The sequence below is a fragment of the Solanum lycopersicum genome, chromosome 12 (genome assembly GCF_036512215.1).
Source record: "Solanum lycopersicum chromosome 12, SLM_r2.1".
Taxonomy (NCBI): domain Eukaryota; kingdom Viridiplantae; phylum Streptophyta; class Magnoliopsida; order Solanales; family Solanaceae; genus Solanum; species Solanum lycopersicum.
Window position 1 is genome coordinate 20,560,682 of NC_090811.1, and position 16,184 is coordinate 20,576,865.

Here is a 16,184-nt window from a genome sequence, read left to right on the forward strand (position 1 = left end):
TTCAATTGATGATAACTGGATCTCAAGTCAATCTTAGAGAAGACACAAGCTCCTTGTAATTAATCGAACAAGTCATCAATGCGAGGAAGAGGATACTTGTTCTTTATGGTTACCTTGTTCAACTGCCGGTAGTCTATGCACATCTGAAAACTCCCATCCTTCTTCTTTACAAACAAAACCGGAGCACCCCAAGGAGATGCACTTGGTCTAATGAAGCCTTTGCTCAACAACTCTTGAAGTTGAGATTTTAACTCTCTTAACTCCGCGGGAGCCATTCTATAAGGGGGTATAGAAATGGGGCGAGTACCCGGTTCAAGATCAATACAGAAGTCAATATCCCTATCTGGTGGCATACCAGGAAGATCTGCAGGGAACACATCCAGAAACTCACGGACCACCGAAACCGACTCAATCGAAGGTACTTGGGTAGTGTCATCCTTGAGATGTGCCAAGAAAGCTAAACACCCTTTACTAACCATTTTCTTAGCACGAAGAAAGGAGATGATACGCACCGGATTGGAAGTGTAGTCACCCTCCCACACTAATGGATCTGTCCCAGGCTTGGCTAACGTCACCGTTTTAGCATTACAATCCAAGATCGCAAATTGCGGAGAAAGCTAAGTCATACCCAGAATTACATCAAAATCAACCATTTCTAAGATAACCAAATCTACATAAGTGTTGCTCCCCACAAAGTTCACCAAACAAGACCTATATACCTTTTCAACTACCACAGACTCACCCACCGGAGTAGAATCACTGTAGACACGTAATTTTTGACCGAATTTAATTTTAACACTAATATTTAAAGCATATATAATTTTATCAATCTAAATTAAATATATTTTGACTTTTTATTATTTTCATTAATTTTATTTAAAAGATATAAAAATAAACAACATAAATATAATTTTTATTAGATAAGTTTATGTTGATTGTTAAAATATATATATATATATATATATATATATATATATATATATATATATATATATATATATATATATATATATATATATATATATATTACATATATTATTCAAATAAACTAATATTTCTTAATTATATATTTTTTTATTTTAATTACCCATATAGCTTTATTTATTTATTTACTCAAAACAATTAATAATTATATAATTATCATTATATTTAATATTAATATTAAAAAAAAAGAGAAACACACACACACACGATCCCATGACCCACTCCCCATTCCCCATTCCCCCCACGTACACACTGCACACGTACACTACTACTACTACTACTATATACATACAATGAAAAACAAACAAAAAAAAGATCAGAAGGAGAAAAAAGAGAAATCAACGAGAAAAAAAAGAGGAACAACATCAGAAAGGAAGAGCAACAAGACACGAAAAAAAAAGACACGAGGAGGAGAGAAAAAAAAAGTAAGAAGAGAAAGAAAGAAAAAGAGGAAAAAATTCTGTAAGTAAAATAGGAGAAGAAACAACAAAGAATTTTCTTTTTGAAAGAACACACGCACAAAGAAACCAAAGGTTGAAGTTGAGGTTTACTTTCGCGGTTCCTTATTCGCATTGTTTTCTTTTGGTGAAATAATTTCCACAAGAGGTAATACTAATTTAATTTTGTATTAGTTTTATGTCATGATAATACGAGAATGAATTGCAATATATATTAAAGTTATTAAATTTCGCGTATGTTTAAACCATTAATATTTATTCATGTTATTGTATGAAGTATGTTCAAACGTTCATATCAGTTTTATGTTTAGATCTTTGTATAATTATATTTAGTGTGAAATTATTATATCAAACCATGATTTATTTTATATTTAAATAACCCATAATTTATTTTATATTTAAATAACCCATAGTTTATTTTATATTTAAGTAAAATTATTGTCCAAGTCATGTAATTTTTAATATTTAGTTTATAATGATAAAATGTGTAGCTATTATGTAAATATATTAATTTTAGTTAGTAGAATTTTTATTTAATGTTAGTGACATAAAAAAAATTGAATAAGAAATGAAAAAATATAATAATAATAATAATAATAATAATAATAAAAGGAAAAAGGGAAAAGTTAAAAAAAAATAAACTGTGAAAAAGAACATACAAAAAAAGAGGGAAGAGAGAAAACAAAAAAAATAATAGAAAAGGAGTATAAAAATAATATAAAAAATTCAATTGAAGAGGAAAGAATTTTTTATATTTATTTTCTAAAAAATTTCTTTGTCCAAACAAAAAAAAATTAAGTTAAAAAAAACCTTGAAAGTATAAAAAATAATAATAACAATAAATAATAATAATAGCAAAAGATGAGAAAGTATAAAAAAAATGTAAAAAAATAGAATAAAAAATAAAACTAATAATAAAAACAAAAGAAATAATAATAATAAAGAATATCTTATTTTATTCTTCTTTGCTTGATTTAATTTATATATGTATATATATATTTTAATTAAAGGGCATAGATTAATAAAATAAGGTAGTTTTAATATATTTATATAAGTCAAAGAATGAGGGTAAATATATTTGTCTTAATAATACAATATTCATAAATTAGTTTAAGTCATAAATGTCCATAAAGCAACCGTGCTAGAACCACGGGACTCGAGGGATGCCTAATACCTTCCCCTTGGTCAACAGAATTCCTTACCCGAACTCGTTCGCAGACCAAACAAAGAGTCATTTCCTTTTGATTAGGGATTAAGCAAAAAAGGTGACTTGGAACACCGTAACTCAATTCCAAGTGGCGACTCTGAAAAAATCAAAATAATCCCTTAATTAATAACGTCACTTAAATTGGAAAAACCCTTACGCCAACGCGCGAAAAAGGGGTGTGACATCTCTATGTGTATATATATATTTTAATTAAAGGGCATAGATTAATAAAATAAGGTAGTTTTAATATATTTATATAAGTCAAAGAATGAGGGTAAATATATTTGTCTTAATAATACAATATTCATAAATTAGTTTAAGTCATAAATGTCCATAAAGCAATCGTGCTAGAACCACGGGACTCGAGCGATTCCTAATACCTTCCCCTTGGTCAACAGAATTCCTTACCCGAACTCGTTCGCAGACCAAACAAAGAGTCATTTCCTTTTGATTAGGGATTAAACAAAAAAGGTGACTTGGAACACCGTAACTCAATTCCAAGTGGCGACTCTTAAAAAAATCAAAATAATCCCTTAATTAATAACGTCACTTAAATTGGAAAAACCCTTACGCCATCGCGTGAAAAAGGGGTGTGACATCTCTGGCTACTCCGCTGGGGACTTAGAATTCGAGCTTGTAAACATGAACTTCTATATGACTTTATTATGTATTTACGTACTTATCGATTTGTGAATATTGTGTTTAATTGCACAATATGTTATTTGTTTGCTTATTTACCATTCTTGATAGTATGTTAATTATCATATAATTGTCTTTCCTCGCGCATCTATCTGAGTCTTCTAAGATACTTTATTCGGAGATGCGATTACGCTCCCGAGCCATGAGATACCAGAGATGCGGCAACGCTCCTGGGAAGGATTCTATAGTAACACATGTCTTAGGATGGGGAGGACTAACAGTGAGGCCAGAAAGCCCTGCTACTGGTAAGCTGTCCCTTCTCGACTCGAGTAGTCCACTCGTTTTATGGCCAGTCTAGACACCTTCCCTATTAGGTTGTTTCCTAGTAAAACAAGCCTCAACAATGACTATCCCTAATAGGATTCAATTTATCTGTATCATGCATAATGTTGAAATAATGGGGAGCTCGACAAAAGGGTCGAGCCTGTCTAGGAGAAATATCCCTACTTGAGACTATCATGTACATTATTTTGTGTTATTTGTTGCATTATGGCGAAGACTATACAAATGTTGATCGGCTTTAGATGAATGAATTATAATGAAAAATTAATTATAACGAAAAAATATCAAATTAAAGTTTTGATGTAATCCTCTTATTAAACATGATTTTTTTTCTATCAAAATTTATATTTCTTTTACAAATAGAAAAATCTATCATTACCATCAAAGTTTTTTTTATATAAAAAAAAGATTGAAAATTTAATCAACAAAAATAAAATACAATTGAATACACTAATATTTTAATTTTGGAAAAAATTTAAGGGCTATTATATATATATATATATATATATATATATATAATTTTATTTTTCTCCTTCTTCCTTTAATAACCATTTTAATAAAAAAAAATAAAACAAAAAAAAAACAACAATAAAAAATTTGCTTTTTTTTTGTGTGTGTGATTTTTACTTATTCTTATTTTATATATATATATATATATATATATATATATTATATATAAAAAAATTACTTTTTTTTGTGTGTATGATTTTTCCTTTATTGTTGTTAAAAAATATATATTTTATTAAGCCTAGTTTGTCACTATCCTAATATAGGGAAATATGAATCCATATGGAAAGGGAGATAAGAGACAAAGAGAGGACCAATCACCTCGATTCATGATAGTGGATAAGGCCCCAACACTCTTGAAGACATGGTATGAAAACATGACAAACCATGGACGAGGAATGGTGTTCAAACGCTTGGGATTTCTACGAAGCCTTTTGTATGTTGAGCCACAACAGGATTTGATAGAAGCACTAGTGCATTTTTGGGACCCGTTAAGGAATGTATTCCATTAATCTGATTGTGAACTCACCCCCACCCTTGAGGAGATAGGGGCATTCATTGGAAAGGGTAAACATCTTCACATAGAAGAGCCTATGATACCAAAACATATTAATGGGAGAAGGTTTCTAGAATTACTGCATATAAATGATAATGATATAGGTGGTTGTCTCGATAATGGATGGGTTCCTTTAGAATTTTTGTACAAAAGATATGGCAAAAGTGATGGATTCGAAGCGTATGGAAAGAAACTCCGTAATAATGGGTGTCGTCTGACCTGGGAAGCACACAGTTATGATGCCTTCGTGGTGGCTTTTTTGGGGATCATGGTATTTCCAAAAAAGGGAGGAAAGATTAGCATGAACTTAGCTGCAGTCATTACAGCTTTTGAGAAAAATCCTAATATCACCCTCGTACCAATGATTCTGGCAGACATCTATCGTGCTTTAACTATGTGCAAGGATGGAAAAGACTACTTTGAGGGATGCAATATGTTATTACAACTATGGATGATTGAACACATTCGTCATCACCCTTATGTAGTGGACTTTAAAGTAGAATGGAATGATTATATTGGAGGCCACAAAGAAAGAATCAAAGGTCATAGTTTTCCGAAGGGTATTGAAGCTTGGAAGCAACACCTCAATAATCTGACTGCTGACAAGATTGAATGGAATTATCATTGGTTTCCGTCGGCCGAGGTGATATACATGTCTACTTTCCGATCGTTCATTGTCCTAATGGGTCTTCGAGGTGTCCAGCCTTACATGCCACTTAGAGTCATGCGACAACTTGGGCGACGCCAGTTTATACCACCCAATGAAGATATGTGTGAATTCATGTATGAGTTTCGGCCCAAGATACTTTTAAGGTAATCAGAGATATTTAAGATTTGGGGGGGATGCATACTCTCGAGTCCCCACGATATGGTGAAGGATCGCACAAGAGGCGAGGTGGACCAAGCATACTTAGACTGGGTTCATGATCAGCCCCTTCCTAAGGTTATGCCAGAAGGGTCAATAAAAGGACCTATAGATCGAGAAGCAGAAGTTGAGGTTATGATTAAGCAAGCTCGACTCAAAGTCGAAAGAAGCTACAAGTCTACTCTGGATATCCTAAGTAATGACCTAAAAAACGCTAAAGAGGAGTTGGCCCAACGTGATGCGATATTTGAAGTTAGAGTTAGAAAACACCGCTCGACCATTCTAACCTTACAAGAAGACTTGGGCATTGCCACAGGCGCTATGGAGCAACATGAAGAGGAGTATAAGAAAGAAAAGGCCCAACTTATCTGCGCACAGTCTAGGCTCCAAACTCAAGTTAAAGCCTCTATGGAACGAGAAAGAGAAATAGCAAGGTGTTTCAGTGCTTGTCAGGCAGACTATGAGATTGAGAGAGGTCAAAGGATAGCCGAGCGAGATGCACTTCACCTTCAAATTGAAGAGCTCCAAGAACAAAGGGAAAATTTGACGCATGAAGTCAATACTGCTCACCACTGGTTACAGAATTGTTATGACAATATGGATGAAGCTAGAGACCGAATACTGCAACTCAGGGATGAACTCAACAATGTTTACGCTAGATATTTACACCAGAACGATGAGAGGTTGGGCCAACAGGCCCGTGCTTTGGCTCCATATCTACCGAAAGCGTTGGCGAAGATTTATATGGGCCTTGGAGATCATTGAGATTCGAGGATTCAGTTTCTTTTAGAGTCTATTCTCTTAGTAGTGATTATTTCATTATTATTATTATTATTTTGTTTTTTCTCTTTCTTTTCGTTTTGCTATTTTATTTCATTTAGAATCTATCTAAGTCCTAGGTACTTCCTTTTTTTTTGTTTGTTTTATCCAAATCATTGTTTCAAATATTTGAAAATGAATGAAAAAGATTTACTTTCGGTCACCTTGTGTGCATATGTCATGCAAAAAAAAGAGTAAATTAATAAGAAAAAAAATTATTATTAATATCTTTCTCGAACTACGCAAGATCTGATTCATGGGCCAAACATGATACGTAGGCAACCCAGGGGGGTTCGATCCAAATTATTATTATTATTATTATTATTATTATTTCTTTTCTTTCTTTCTTCTTTCTCGTAAAAAATGATAATCATAATAAAAAATGATAATCATAATGAGAATAAATAAATAAACAAATAAGTAAATAAATAAGTAATAATAATAAAATATTAAAAAACTAATGAAGAGAAGAATGCCTAGGTAAGCCGGGATGAAACATGAGGTCCTCCATATTAGAAGTATGTATGTGGATGTAATGTGCATAATTTCTTAATACTAATCGGTTTATTACTCTATTCAGAGAGAGAGAGAGAGAGAGAGAGAAAGAGAGAGAGACATACTAGCTTAAAGGTGGTTGGTTTGTGGTTAAACTGGCATCACATCCTTACAACACAAGATCGAAAGGGAAACAGAAAATGGCCCCCAGAGACGGAAATGAATCGGACAATGACGAGGAGATCCAAAACCAGATGACTTCACAAGAAACAGGGACAACAGAAGAGATAAGGGTGTTAAGACAACAAATGGCAGAGATGTACGAGGCTTGGATGAGTGGACAACCTCCACCATCTTCAATCCGAGACTATTTTAATACAAATATGTCTCACCCTATCCAGGTGTCGACAAGCGATCCGATATATCCCCTGGATTCGACCCCTATGCTAACATATCCAATGTCGCTGGAACTTCTATGGCGCACCCTTCGAATACGCCTGTAATAAGTAATCCACTCTTTGTGTCAACTGCCCCGACTAACAGCATCCCGTAGCCAACGATGGTGCCCAAATCCAACAGCGATCCTCCGCCCAAAGTTCGGCGTGAGCAGAGTTACACTCTTGAAGAGACCATTAAAATTCCAAGTTCTCATCCCCACATTCATCAATATAGTTCCCCTGTTGAAATTGAGAGGATGGTCAAGAATGAGGAACATGAAGAAATGACTAAGAAAATGAAGAGTTTGGAACAGAGTATAAGAGATATTCAAGGACTAGGAGGCCACAAAGGCATCTCATTCAGTGACTTGTGTATGTTTCCTCACGTCCATTTACCTGCTGGTTTTAAAACTCCAAAGTTTGACAAATATGATGGTCACGGGGACCCCATAGCTCATCTAAAGAGATATTGCAACCAATTGAGGGGTGCAGAGGGCAAAGAAGAGTTACTTATGGCCTATTTTGGGGAAAGCTTAGTAGGGATTGCATCTGAATGGTTCATAGATCAGGATATCACCAACTGGCACACATGGGATGATTTGGCTTGATGTTTTGTACAGCAATTCCAATATAATATTGACATTGTCCCATATCGCTCCTCGTTAGCTAACATGAAGAAGAACACTACGGAAAATTTTCGTGAATATGCTATCAGATGGAGGGAACAAGCTGCTAGGGTTAAACCACCGATGAAGGAGTCAGAGATGATTGACGTTTTTCTCCAGGCGCAAGAACCTGATTACTTTCACTATCTGCTTTCTGCCATAGGGAAAACATTCGCTGAAGTTATTAAGGTGGGGGAAATGGTGGAAAATGGCATCAAGTCTGGAAAGATTGTAAGTCAGGCTGCCCTAAAAGCCACAACACAAGTGCTTCAAAATGGTTCTGGAAATATTGGAGGCAAGAAGAGAAGGGAGGATGTAGCCACTATTGTATCAGCGCCTAGGACTCATGTTCTAGGTAATTCCCCACAACACTATTTTCCTTCCCAAGCTCCACAATATTCTATGCCATACACTCCATATCATGTTTTTAATGCACAACCAATTGCACCCCCTTCTTATCCACAATGGCGTGCACCAACTCCACAAAATCATCCACCACCCCCTCAAGTTCATCAAAACACTGCTAGAATTCCTTTCTGTCCTAGACCACAATACAAAAAGGGAAATGGCGTTAAAGGTGAGTTCACTCCTATTGGGGAGTCGTATGCTAGCTTGTTTCAAAAATTAAGGACGTTGAATGTTTTGAGTCCTATCGAGAGAAAGATGTCGAATCCTCCCTCGAGAAATTTGGATTATTCTCAACATTGCGCATATTGTTCTAATGCCCCAGGGCACAACATAGAGAGATGTTGGTATTTGAAAAGGGCCATTTAGGATTTGATCGATTCTAATCGAATTATAGTTGAAAGTCCGAGTGGACCCAACATCAATCAAAATCCATTGCCGAGGCATCCTGAAACAAACATGCTGGAAATGATGAAGGGTCATGAAGAGTTTGCATCTCCTTATAAGCCAATCCTTAGGGTTGGAAATGGCATTGAGAAGTCAGCAAATGTTGTTGATTTAACAAAAATGATGCCTTTAGGGACGGAAAGTGTGTTAGAAAAGTTGAGTCCATCGAACACACCCATCTTAACTGTGAAAGGAGCCCTTGAAGATGTTTGGGCAAGTCCGAGTAAGGCAAAATCGTTTGTTCCAAAAGGGCCAAACAAGCCTATCTTGATCGTGCGAGGGGCCCATATTCCTCCGGTGATTATCAAGCCAGTATCCCAGCTCCCAATGACTAACCCCAAAGCTGTTCCTTGGAATTATGAGCCTACTGTCGTGACATACAAGGGAAAAGAAATTGATGAAATAGGAGGAATAACCCGTTCAGGAAGATGTTATGTCCCGGTGGAATTAAGGAAAACTAAAAATGACCAAATACAAATGAAGAGTCCGGTCACTGAAGGAGAGGCAGAGGAATTCCTAACGAAGATGAAATTATCAGACTACTCCGTGGTGGAACAATTAAGAAAGACTCCATCCCAAATCTCTTTGTTGTCTTTGCTAATACATTCTGATGAACATCGTAAGGCTGTAATGAAAATTTTGAATGAAGCACATGTTCCTAGGAAAGTTACAGTGAGTCAGTTAGAGAAGATTGCTGGGAGAATATTTGAGGTAAACCGCATCACCTTTTCGGATGATGAACTACCCAAAGAAGGAACAGGACATAACCAAGGCCTACATATCACTGTAAAGTGTGAGCTTTCATATGTCACTCAAGTTCTAATTGATGGAGGATCTGGAGCAAATATTTGTCCTTTATCAACTCTACAGAAATTGAATGTTTGTGCTGAAAGGGTCCGACCCAACAATGTATGTGTTAGGGCTTTTGATGGGTCAAAAACAGATGTTATTGGTGAGATAGAGCTTGTACTAACCATAGGGCCTGTGGATTTCGCTGTGAATTTTCAAGTGTTGGATATCAACGCGTCCTATAATCTATTGTTGGGGAGGCCATGGGTGCATAAGGCTGGAGCCATCCCCTCAACGTTGCATCAAATGATTAAGTTTGAACACGACCGACAAGAGGTAATTGTTCATGGTGAGGGGGATTTGTCAATCTACAAAGACTCTTCCTTCCCTTTTATCAATGCGGATAATGAGAATGAGGCACTAGTTTATCAGGCTTCTGAGGTAGTGGTTATTGAGCATGTCCCCGAGGGGAGTGTCATTCCAAAACCAAATATGTCCATCGCGTCTGTAATGGTGGTGAATGAATTGCTGAAACATGGGTTTGAGCCGGGTAAAGGCTTAGGAATCTGCTTGCAAGGAAGAGCTTATCCTGTGAGTCTACCAAAGAGAATCAGTACTTTTGGCTTAGGCTACCAACCTAGAGTCGAGGACAAAATGAAGGCAAAGAAGCAGAAGAGAGATGTATGGTCACTTACCAAGCCTATACAACCAATCTACAAATCTTTCATCAAAGCCCGCGCAACAGAATCTTATCAATCATCTTTTCCAGAGCCAGTGATGAAAGTTAGCGAAGAAATGATCAACTATTTTCAAGATTTATTTGTCGAGGTTGATATGGTGGAACTCGGAGAAGGCACTAGCGACAATGATGTGCAATTCATTGGTCCTGATGTCAATCTAAACAATTGGGAGGCCACCCCTCTCCCCGTTAAAGACGAGTCTTGGTAGTCTGTCTTGTTTTTTCTTTTATCATACGATTCATTCAAGAATTGTAATTCGGATTTTATCTTGTCGTTTATTTCAAACATTCTATCTCCCTTTTCAATAGGATGTAATTGCATCTTTATTTCAGTCTAATATATTTGTTTGTTTTCTTTTATACAGTTCTTTCTATGCCGATTCTAGTGATATGACATGCATGCAGAATTTTTCACCAGATCTTAATATCCAATCTAATCTTCGACCTAATATTGAAATAATAAGTCAAGAAATCGAACATGATGAAGACAAAGTATTTGAAGAAGTAAGGAGGGATTTCAATCATTTTGAAAATAAGTCAAATCCAAACATGAATGAAACTGAGACGATAAATCTGGGGGATCAGGAAATTATTAAAGAGACTAATATAAGTGTACATGTTCAACATCAAAAGGACGATATAATCCAGGCCTTGTTTGATTACAAAGATATATTTGCGTCATCTTATGATGACATGCCTGGATTAAGCACGGACATGGTTGTTCACAAGTTGCCAATTGATCCCAATTTTCCTCCGATAAAGCAGAAGTTGAGAAAACTGAAAACCGACATGAGTGTGATAATTAAAGAGGAGATCACAAAATAACTTGAGGCTAAAGTCATTCAAGTCGCTCAATATCCTTCTTGGTTAGCCAATATCGTACCTGTCCCTAAGAAAGATGGCAAAGTTCGAATGTCTGTTGATTATCGTGATTTGAATAAGGCGAGTCCAAAAGATGATTTTCCTTTGCCTAACATCCATATTTTATTGGATAATTGTTCTAAACATGAGGTTGCATCTTTTGTGGATTGTTATGCGGGCTACCATCAGATTATTATGGATGATGAAGATGCAGAAAAAACATCTTTTATCACTCCATGGGGTACATATTGTTATTGTGTTATGCCTTTTGGATTAAAAAATGCAGGGGCTACTTATATGAGAGCAATGACAACCATGTTTCACGATATGATGCATAGAGAAATCGAAGTTTATGTGGATGATGTTATCATTAAATCTAAAAAACAGTCAGATCATTTGAAAGACTTAAGGAGATTCTTCGAAAGGCTCCGCAGGTACAATCTCAAGCTTAATCCTGCAAAATGTGTATTTGGAGTACCATCAGGGAAGATTTTGGGGTTTATAGTCAGTCGAAGAGGTATCGAGTTGGATCCTTCAAAGATTAAAGCAATCCAAGAATTGCCACCTCCAAAGAACAAAACTGAGGTTATGAGCCCTCTAGGAAGGTTAAACTACATCAGCAGATTCATTGCTCAACTCACAACAACTTGTGAGCCTATCTTTAAGTTGTTGAAAAAGAATGCCACAGTCGAGTGGACCGAAGAATGTCGACAAGCTTTTGAAAAAATTAAGAGTTACCTATCAAATCCCCCTGTGTTGGTTCCTCCCAAGCCGGGAAGACCTTTGATATTGTATATGTCAGTACTTGATAATTCTTTTGGTTGCGTACTGGGTCAGCATGATGACACTGGGAAGAAAGAGCAGGCCATTTATTACCTCAGCAAGAAATTTACCGTTTACGAAGCAAAGTATACCCTTCTTGAAAGAACGTGTTGTGCCCTAACTTGGGTAGCACAGAAGTTGAAACATTATCTTTCGTCTTACACTACTTATCTCATCTCTCGTATGGATCCGTTGAAATATATTTTTCAAAAGCCCATGCCCACAGGCAGGCTTGCGAAATGACAAATATTGCTCACAGAGTTTGACATTATCTATATAACGCGGACCGCAATGAAAGCTCAAGCATTGGCAGATCATTTGGCAGAGAACCCTATTGATGAAGAATATGAACCGCTTAAAACCTATTTTCCAGATGAAGAGATATCTTGTATCTATGAAGTTATTCACGATAATGATCAAGGTTGGAAGTTATTCTTTGATGGTGCCTCTAACAGGAAGGGAGTTAGAATAGGAGCTGTTCTTATGTATGAATCAGGGGAATATTACCCCATATCTACCCAACTTAGATTCTATTGTACTAATAATATGTCTGAGTACGAAGCGTGCATTTTGGGTCTGAGGTTAGCTGTTGACATGGGCATCTAAGAATTGTTAGTGTTAGGAGACTCAGACTTACTAGTTCATCAAATTCAAGGAGAATGGGAAACTCGAGACCCAAAGCTCATACCATATCAACATTGTTTACAAGGTCTTTGTCAACGATTCGTGTCGATAAAGTTTAGACACATTCCCAGAATGCACAATGAGATTGCAGATGCATTGGCCACTTTATCTTCGATGCTCCAACACCCTGATGACGCCCATATCGACCCTTTATACATACAAATTCGTGATCAACATGCCTATTGCAACATGATTGAGGAGGAATTTGATGGTAAGCCTTGGTTTCATGATATCAAAACTTATCTTCAGTCTGGAGAATGTCCGTCAGATGTAACTAGTAATCAAAAAAGGACTATTCGACGACTAGCAAGGGGTTTTTTCTTAAGCGGAGGCATACTGTACAAGAAGACACCCAATTTAGGTCTTCTAAGGTGTGTAAATGCTCAAGAGGCTTCCACAATCATGATTGAAGTACACTCAGGAGTTTGTGGACCTCATATGAATGGATATGTTCTAGCCAAGAAGATACTTCAAGCAGGGTATTATTGGCTCATCATGGAGCGGGATTCCATACGATTTGTTTGTAAATGTCATGAATGTCAAATACATGGTGATTTAATACATTCTCCCCCTTCTGAGTTGCATGCAATGTCTGCTCCATGGCCTTTCGTGGCATGGGGAATAGATGTGATTTGACCGATAGAACCAAAAGCATAGAATGGTCACAGGTTCATCTTAGTGGCTATTGATTATTTTACAAAGTGGGTGGAAGCAGTAACTTTCAAGTTAGTGACCAAGAAGGTCGTGGTGGATTTCATCCATTTCAACATCATCTGTCGGTTTGGTATTCCAAAGGTGATTATAACTGACAACGCCGCAAATCTCAACAGCCACTTGATGCAAGAGGTATGCCACCGATTTAAGATTGAGCATCGAAATTCGACTCCGTATCGCCCAAAGGCAAACGGGGCTGTGGAAGCTGCCAACAAAAATATAAAAAAGATACTTCGTAAGATGGTGCAAAGTTCTCGATAATGGCATGAAAAGTTGCCTTTTGCTTTATTGGGTTATCGCACTACAGTCCGTACGTCAGTGGGCGCTACCCCATATTCACTAGTATACAGGACTGAGGCAGTTATATCTGCAGAGATTGAGATCCCGTCTTTACGAATCGTTGTGGAGGCTGAAATTGACGATGATGAATGGATCAAAACTCGGTTAGAGCAATTAAGTTTGATTGATGAAAGCGTCTGACATCAGTATGTCATGGGCAACTATATCAGAGAAGAATGGCACGGGCATACAATAAAAAGGTGCGTCCCAGACATTTTGAAGAGGGTCAATTAGTGTTGAGACGCATTTTGCCACATCATGCTGAAACCAAAGGCAAATTTTCACCAAATTGGAGAGGACCATTCGTTGTTAAAAGGGTATTACCCAATGGTGCTCTTTACTTAGCAGATATAGAAGGCAAAGTGACAGAAACTGTCGTCAATGCTGATGCTGTGAAAAGATATTACATATGATTGAGTTTCGACATTAGAAACCCTTACGTTTGGGCTTGATATTTCAAGGGTTGATTCAATGGGATCTCTTGGTTATGCTGTGTCCTTGACAAAAAAAAAACAAATTGTCTGAACTACGTTTGACCTGATTCTTGTTTCGGCAAGATACGTAGGTAGCCCTAATATTGGGTTCGGTTCAACCAAATACAAATCCAAAAATTCGTATTGTAGTATACTGGGGCAAAAGTCGTTTGTGTATTCATTCGGCCTCTCATCTCAAAGCTCAAAATCAACCCCATCATCTAAAGTAAAAAAAAAGTCTTTGCATCAACCCTTGATATGTTGAAAGTAAGTTGGTTAAGGGTAGGTAAGAAATCCTGAATCGGCGCCATAAGACAAATGCGAGTAAAAAAAAATAAAAATGAGAGAGTCTTATTGGTGAAAACCCTAAGTGGGCACCGTAAGGCGAAAAGGAGTTGAATATTGGAGAGTCTTATTGGTGAAAATTCTGACATGCACCATAAGGCAGACGTGAGCAGGAGCAATTAACATGATTGAATTTTAGCGGCAAGGACCTTCGTGAATATCACAAAGTGTATAAAGGTTCCAAATTATTTATGGCTTCATTAAGTGTCGGGATTCCACATCAAAGATTGAATAATCAATAATGGTTGATGAATATATTGGATAGCCAAGTCTGGAGATCAATTCAAATTGCATGGCATGATCAGTAGACTTGGCTCCACACTCAGATAAGTTTTTCTTTCTTCTTCTTACAAAAAAAAGAGTCTTCATCGTATCTTTTCTTTTATTCTCATATAGTTCGTAATTTTCTTATACTTTTTCCGTCACTTTTTTGGTATGTATTTGAGTCAGGTCTTTCACAAAAAAAAACTATGAAGGAATTTCAAGACTCGCTACCAAGTCTCTCATCGGTACTAGACAAAGCATCAGGCAACTGAGTTAATCTGTCTTCAAGTGTTGAATTCGAAAATCCTCTGATCCTATGAAGGTTAAACAATGAGTGTTGTGAGATAAAGACATTGGATTTAGGTCCAAAAGTAAGCAAATTCGGATGAAAGTACTATCAATCAATAAGAAGTATTGACCGTTCGAAACAATCAAAGCGTCATAAGTGTCTGAGCCGCCCTTGTCGAAAGATGGAACCACAAACCAACCGCCACCTTTTCAAACTCACAAATTTTCTTTGTTGAAGCAGGGACACAAGTTGTTTCAAGATTAAGGATTCGAGGAACCTAGATGTTCAACCTAGTTTGCAGCGAACGAAATGAAAACCCTACAATAAAGACTTGTGGAATATTATATGAAAGTTGGCTAATATATATCAAAATAGCAATTACTTGAATGTTGGAATATTTATTTTATTTATTATTATTATTATTATTTTTCTTTTCTCCTTGAAGGAACTTCCAAATAATGAAGATAACATTCACAATGTTTCGTTGGTATTATTAGTTTGTTGAAATTTTATTAGCAGGACCCTCCTGGATAATGGGATTAGCAGGACCCTCCTGGATAATGGGATTAGCAGGACCCTCCTGGATAATGGGACTAGCAGGACCCTCCTGGATAATGGGATTAGCAGGACCCTCCTGGATAATGGGAATAGCAGGACCCTCCTGGATAATGGGACTAGCAGGACCCTCCTGGATAATGGGATTAACAGGACCCTCCTGGATAATGGGACTAGCAGGACCCTCCTGGATAATGGGATTAGCAGGACCCGCCGGGATAATGGGACTAGCAGGACCCTCCTGGATAATGGGACTAGCAGGACCCTCCTGGATAATGGGAATAGCAGGACCCTCCTGGATAATGGGACTAGCAGGACCCCCCTGGATAATGGGACTAGCAGGACCCTCCTGGATAATGGGAATAGCAGGACCCTCCTGGATAATGGGACTAGCAGGACCCTCCTGGATAATGGGACTAGCAGGACCCTCCTGGATAATGGGACTAGCAGGACCAACCTGAATAATGGGATTAGCAGGACCCCC

The 16,184-nt window shown here is 37.0% G+C and overlaps 1 pseudogene; it reads left to right on the forward strand.

Moving 5' to 3' along the window:
* Positions 1–8,813: 8,813 nt before the first annotated feature.
* On the forward strand, positions 8,814–14,187 carry LOC138340666 (uncharacterized; annotated as a pseudogene).
* Positions 14,188–16,184: the final 1,997 nt, after the last annotated feature.